The 6,081-nt window shown below is 38.2% G+C and overlaps 1 long non-coding RNA gene across 1 annotated transcript; it reads right to left on the bottom strand.

Moving 5' to 3' along the window:
* LOC107651302 (uncharacterized) lies at positions 1-3,817 on the bottom strand. Its single transcript, XR_001627904.2, has 2 exons — positions 3,532-3,817; positions 1-379 (listed from the first exon to the last, which is right to left on the bottom strand). It is a non-coding gene; the product is annotated as an uncharacterized LOC107651302 (long non-coding RNA).
* Positions 3,818-6,081: the final 2,264 nt, after the last annotated feature.

The raw sequence follows: 6,081 nt of genomic DNA on the forward strand, positions 1-6,081 counted from the left end.
GAATTTGAGTGATTTATTCAAAGCTTCTATCTAACAAAGGTTTTGATCTAGGTCTTCCTGACTCAAATCTAGTGCTCTACAGCAGAAAAAGCAGAACTATCAATTGAACAGTAAAATAATAATAATAATAACTACTTCTGAGGACACTGTGGGAATGATAGGACACATTGAATAGTGTTGGAAACTGTCATTCCAAAGAACAAATGCAGTTCTTACGATTGGCAGACTCTCCAGATGCTTCCAGATTTCTACCCAAGAGCTCCAGTAGGAAAGTATGTTTTATTTGGAGTTAATAGGACCTAGGTTTGAATGCTGCTCCTGCCACTTAGCTGTGTATCCATGTCCAAGTCAGAATTTTTTTTAACCTCAGTTTCTTCATCTGAAAAATATAAAGTGAGATTAAGTATGAACCTCAGAGCAGCCTCAAATATAAAGTGTCAATAATTCTGTGTATTAGTGAATAATAAGAGACCTGATGTTTCCATTGCTTACCCTGATGCATACACATGTACAGAAACACACACATATACTATACTTGTCATTTAGGACCACCCTTCATGGAACCTTAGTTTATGGCCAGCAGAAGAAGCAAATTAGAGGATAAGCAAGTAGGATAGTCTGAAAATAAGACATCCTCTTATCTTTCTGTGTTCAGTCATTTCGATTGTGTGACTCCATTTGGGATTTTCTTAGCAAAGATTCTGGAATGGTTTGTCATTTCCTTCTCTAGCTCCTTTTACATATGAGGAAACTGAGGTAGACAGTTAAATGACTTTCCCAGAGTCACATAACTAGGAAGTGTCTATGGCAAGATTTGAATTTCAAAAGGTCTGGCACCAGACCAGCATTCTATCCATTTTGTCTCTTAACTATCCATTCAGAATGTTCTGACACAGTATAATTGCTATAACCACTAGAATGATCAGCATTTATTTAGTGAAAAATTACTGGATTTAGCTATTATTCTTACATTTAGTACTAAAATGAAACAAATTGCAATTAGGTTAGAATTTAAAGACCTGTAAATTAAATTGTCTATATAGATTGAGATAGAGATTCCTTACTAGTAATAATTTAGAAAATGAGCTGTCCCTTCCCTACTCTTCATATTTTACTAATAACATGCTAGAGGTTATTCTTTGCAAACAAAACCTATATTCAATATTTGGAAATTATTTGAAATATAATTTTCAAATAGCATAGGTAAGGCTGACCTGGCCTCTTTGTAAGAGTTTTTTGCTACTGACCAACAGAAATTAGGTTGTGTGATTTGATAGAGAGCATCTTGTCATGTTGAGCTCTCTAAGTGTGGTTAAATCAAAAGAATACTTAAAATGGAGTCAGTAAACCTGTGTTCAAATCCCAGCTCTGCTCTGGCTACTTGTGTTGCCTTTCCCCCTTCACTTTACTTCTACGTTTGCTCATTCTCCACCCCAGACCCCTTCAAACTTCCTTATTAGTATTGAGGGCACTGTTATCCTTCCAGTCCCCCAGACTTACAACCATCCTCACATTCTCAACTCTACTGTCTTCTGCCCTGCCCCATATCTAATCTGTTGCACAGGTCGTCTTTGCAACATGTCTCAAGTACCTCTGTCTTCAGGAGTGGTTCAAGACCTTTATTACCTCAAGCTGGACTACTGCAATGACCTTTGGCTAGGGCTGCCCACCTCAGATCTCTCCTTACTCCAGTCTTCCACTCGGACCCCAAAATGGTTTTCCTAAAGTGCAGGATGGAACCTCCGTCACCCCCTCCCCTGCTCAATGACTTGCCTACCAACTCCAGAAGCAAACACAAAATCCCCTATTTGATGTACAAAGAACTATATAGCTAGCTGTCTCTCCCCCCAACCTTTAAAGTCTTCCTACGCCATACATCCCTCCACATATTCCTTGATCCAGTGACACTGGCATCCTTGTTCCAGGAGCGTAACACTCCATCTCTCGACTCCAGACTTTTCATTAACTGTATACACAGTGACTGGAATGTTCTTCCTCCTCATCTCCTCCTCCTGGCTCCCTTTGACTTCCTTTAAGTCCCAACTAAAATCCTGTCTTCTACAGGAAGCTTTTCAGAACCCTCCTTACTTCTAGTGCCTTCCTTCGTAATTATTTACTATTTATCCTGTTAAAGCTTGCTTGCTTATATTTGTTGTCACTCCCATTAGACTGTGAGCCTTTTGGAGGAAGGATCTTTTGTTTTTTGTGTGTATCTCCATTCCTGACACATAGTAGGTGCTTAATAAGTGTTTACTGACTTACTCATCTGTAAAATATGTTGGACTGAATCAGCAGTTCTTAGAGAGAGAGAGAGAGAGAGAGAGAGAGAGAGAGAGAGAGAGAGAGAGAGAGAGAGAGAGAGAGAGAGATGGACCCCCTTGGCAATCTGGTGAAATTCATGATTACAAAAAGAAATCAATTCTATTGGAATATAGTCATCTATATCCCTCTCTATGTCTCTTCCTCTCTATCTCCGTTGACCCAGGACTGGATTTTCTTTGTATTCCCTTCAAGCTCCAAATCAATGATCCCCTCATTTATAACCCCATGAAGTTTTTGAGTTGCTGCCTTAGTTAAAGAGATTTTCACACAAGGAATTTTCTTCCCCTTGGAAGCCCCAGATCTAAACCAAAAACACAGAAATAATTTTTACATTACATGTTTTGTAAACTAGCATGGACAAAATTCATGCAATCTAGCTTGGATATTTTTTAGATATCCACACTGAAGAACTTATCGCTCTATTCCTCTAGGTGGCATGATTTAAGCTTCCATTGAATCTACTCTTTTTCCCCAACCCTGTGAATGGCTAGTTTCTTCCCAGTCATGCAGGTCAGCTTGCAGCTGATAAGATGCAGTTGCTAAAACTAGCTGTGCCACAGCAATTCAGTTATTTACCTTGTTCAGGTACAGCCTTAGTCATTCCATTGTGAGGAACTGAAGTGCTTCCTGAAGAAAAGGATTTGTGTGATTATCTGTAGTGGCTATACCAAACATTTGACCAGGTGTCCTGAAGCTTTTGTGTGCTGGGCTAGAGGTAGGGTCTGCTCAATTCAGTGATGTCACTTTTTCAATGTCTTTCTTTGTAAGTAGCTAGCTTTCTAAGTAGCTAGCATCCTTTCTGGAAGTTACTGACAAAGCCATTCAGCCAAGATTATTGTCTTTGTAGTTAACATTTGGATAGAAGCAAACACATTTGAACATAACTAAAACAATCTAAAGAGACGCCACAAATTATAGAAATCCCAACCACATCATTTTTTTAAGTTAAGAGGAAACACAAGCTCTTTCAATTTTGTGAAGTAACTTCCCAGGTGTCCCTGGTTTTGTGAAACAGTTACTGTTTATTAAAAAGGAAAGATCAACATGTGAAAAGACAGCATTATAGGGAGCTGAAAGCACCAAATGACAAACAGAAACGTTCTGTTCTTTTTCTGTACCAGCACTAAAATGGGAAAGGGGGAGACTGATTTTGCTTTTCAGAATCTTAATTGGTTGCTCGTTTTTTCTAAAATTTGAAAGTGAATTTACCAGAATGGGAATAGAAGAGTCAGCAGGAAGACCAGTGTTCTCTCCAGCTGTGGTGTGGGATTGCTGTCAGCCCCTCTCTCCCTCTTCCTTTTCCCACTTTCCACACTCTTGATAAACCTCACTTCTTCTACAAGAGGTTTGTACTCATGGATCTCAAGAGTCCTCTTCAGGCATCTTCTGGGCCCTTATCTTTGGGTTGATCCAGTTCTAAACAGTGCCAGAAAAAAAGGCATTTTAAAATCGTAGTCATGGTAATAGTTGTTGGAGTATCTGTAGTACAAGGAGTTGAGGGAGAAGGGAAAGGAATTACCACTCTATATACTCTCAATCTGAGTTTCCCATTTTATTGTCATTCAGTACCAAGTACCTTAAGATGGTCAGGAAGGTGTTGTCTGAATACAGTATCTCCCTTGTAGCAAGATTATGAGAAAGTAATTGTAAAATGAATGCTTTACATTCACCACATAAAGCAGTAGTTCACCATGAAATCTTTTTTTGTCTTTATACTATTATTCCGGAGATAATAACAAAAATGAGAAATCATAGATATGGATCCTTTCCATTCAGTGGCAAAGTTAGAGCCCTGACCAGAATTCAGGTGCCTTAAAAAAATATACATAGCAAAAATTTTTAAAAAGGAAGATCTCTTTAAAAAGTAATTGCCTTATTATAGTACTATATTTATAAATTATTTAAATTTCAGTTCAACAAAGTTATTTAATACCTACTGTATACCAGATTGGAGATATCTAAGACCAACCTCCCCCCCCCCCAAAAAAAAAACCTGGCTCTGCCCTCAAGCCCTTTATATTCTGTTGAAAAACAACATGTACACAGAAATAAAAAATGAAATTTAAAATACAATCCAAATTAAGACCTTAATTTTATCTAGGGAAGATAGTTATTATAAAGGGTGAAACTGAATTCAGAAGATGCAAAAATAAAACCCACTTGTAAATAGAATGAAAAATCAAAGAATAGAAATTTGAGAAAAACTAACAATTATTCAATAGAATTCTTGACAATACTTTCCCACTAAAATGGAAATAACAGTCTAGCATATTATTGACAACAGTTGGTGGGATAGATAGAACAGGAAGAAGCAGACAGTGATCGTTGTTAATTCAGTCTGAGGACCCATGGAAATACTGTCAGAATTAAGCTTGGTTGTAGTTGAAGGGACAGTGGAAGTAGTACTTTGATGAGTAACTGGTTCGAGGACTACAGTTAGCAGCCAAACAAGTAGAAAGTCAGGGCACATAATTAGCCAAAGAATAGCCAAAGAACCTGGGTTCAAATCTTGACTCTGAACTGTATCAAATCACTTTTAACTTTGAAGTTATAATATGTTTAGCAGGATTCCACTTGCTAACTTCTCTCCTAACATGAGGGATCCCCTGGCTCTTTGGGAGATCTGGCACTGCTTTTAATATAATTTAATGTAATATAATAATTATTAAATAATCAATATTAGGATTGCTGTCTCCCCAAGATGGTCATTTTTCTCTTTGATGTCAAGATTACCCTGAGCTTTTATTTTTAGGTGGAATCAATATTTCTACTTTGTTTTTAAATCTCTGATTATCAGGCACAGAAAAGGCTCAGAGTAAATATCATCCCTGTATATGGAACCACAGTGATGTTAATAGAATATGTTGCACGATCTGTAAACACTAATGAAATATACAGCAGATAAAATATACCTAATACGCCCATATATTATCTTTAGTAAAAGGTATAGCCAAAGGATGAGATGACACATGCCAAAAGTCATACTTTTATTAATTGTGAAAATATCTGATCTGCTTTTTTCTGTATTATTTACCTCCCCATTTCTCTTTCCTCCTTATTTCTGTTCTCTTTCCCAGTCACCAAACCCAGAAATGTGTGTTGCCAAGTGGGTCATAGGCAGCTCAGTGGCTCAGTGGATTGAGAGCCAGGCCTTGAGATGGGAAGTCCTAGGTTCAAATCTGGTCTCATACATTTCCACTTAACCCCCATTTCCTAGCCTTTGGCATAAGGGAGAGGGAGATGGGGACTGAGGCTTTGCCAGAGGTGCAATGCTAAGCATCTAAAAAAAAGTTGAATCTCTTATTAATTTCTGACATGCTCCTATGCCATAGTGCTAAATACTTTGCTACAAGTTTTCTTTTATACTCTTCATCTAAGTTACTGGTAGACTAAGGGCGGAGAACTTCTGGCTCACAGACCTGATTTGGTTCTCAGAGAAAGGCTGTACTCCTAGGATTTCCCCTTTGGGTTTCCCCTTTGGGGCACTCTGATGACCATCCCATTTTTTTTTTCCATTTACCCTGAGCCTCTCAAGGTTTAAGAAATAAAGCACTTGAAGGCCCCTGAAGAGTTATTAATGAGCTAATTCATAGTTTCAAAGGGCAATAGTAACTTGCTTAGACTCTGACAACCCAAGTGGACCACAAGGTAGAGTTTACTTCACTTTAGGATCTTAAACTTGCCTACCCTCAGGCTCTCTCTTTGCTGCTGATCTCTGTCCCTCTGCCCTGCCTTTTCCTCTGACTCCTATCTGCCTTG

The sequence above is a fragment of the Monodelphis domestica genome, chromosome 2 (assembly GCF_027887165.1).
Source record: "Monodelphis domestica isolate mMonDom1 chromosome 2, mMonDom1.pri, whole genome shotgun sequence".
In the NCBI taxonomy this organism is placed as follows: Eukaryota; Metazoa; Chordata; class Mammalia; order Didelphimorphia; family Didelphidae; genus Monodelphis; species Monodelphis domestica.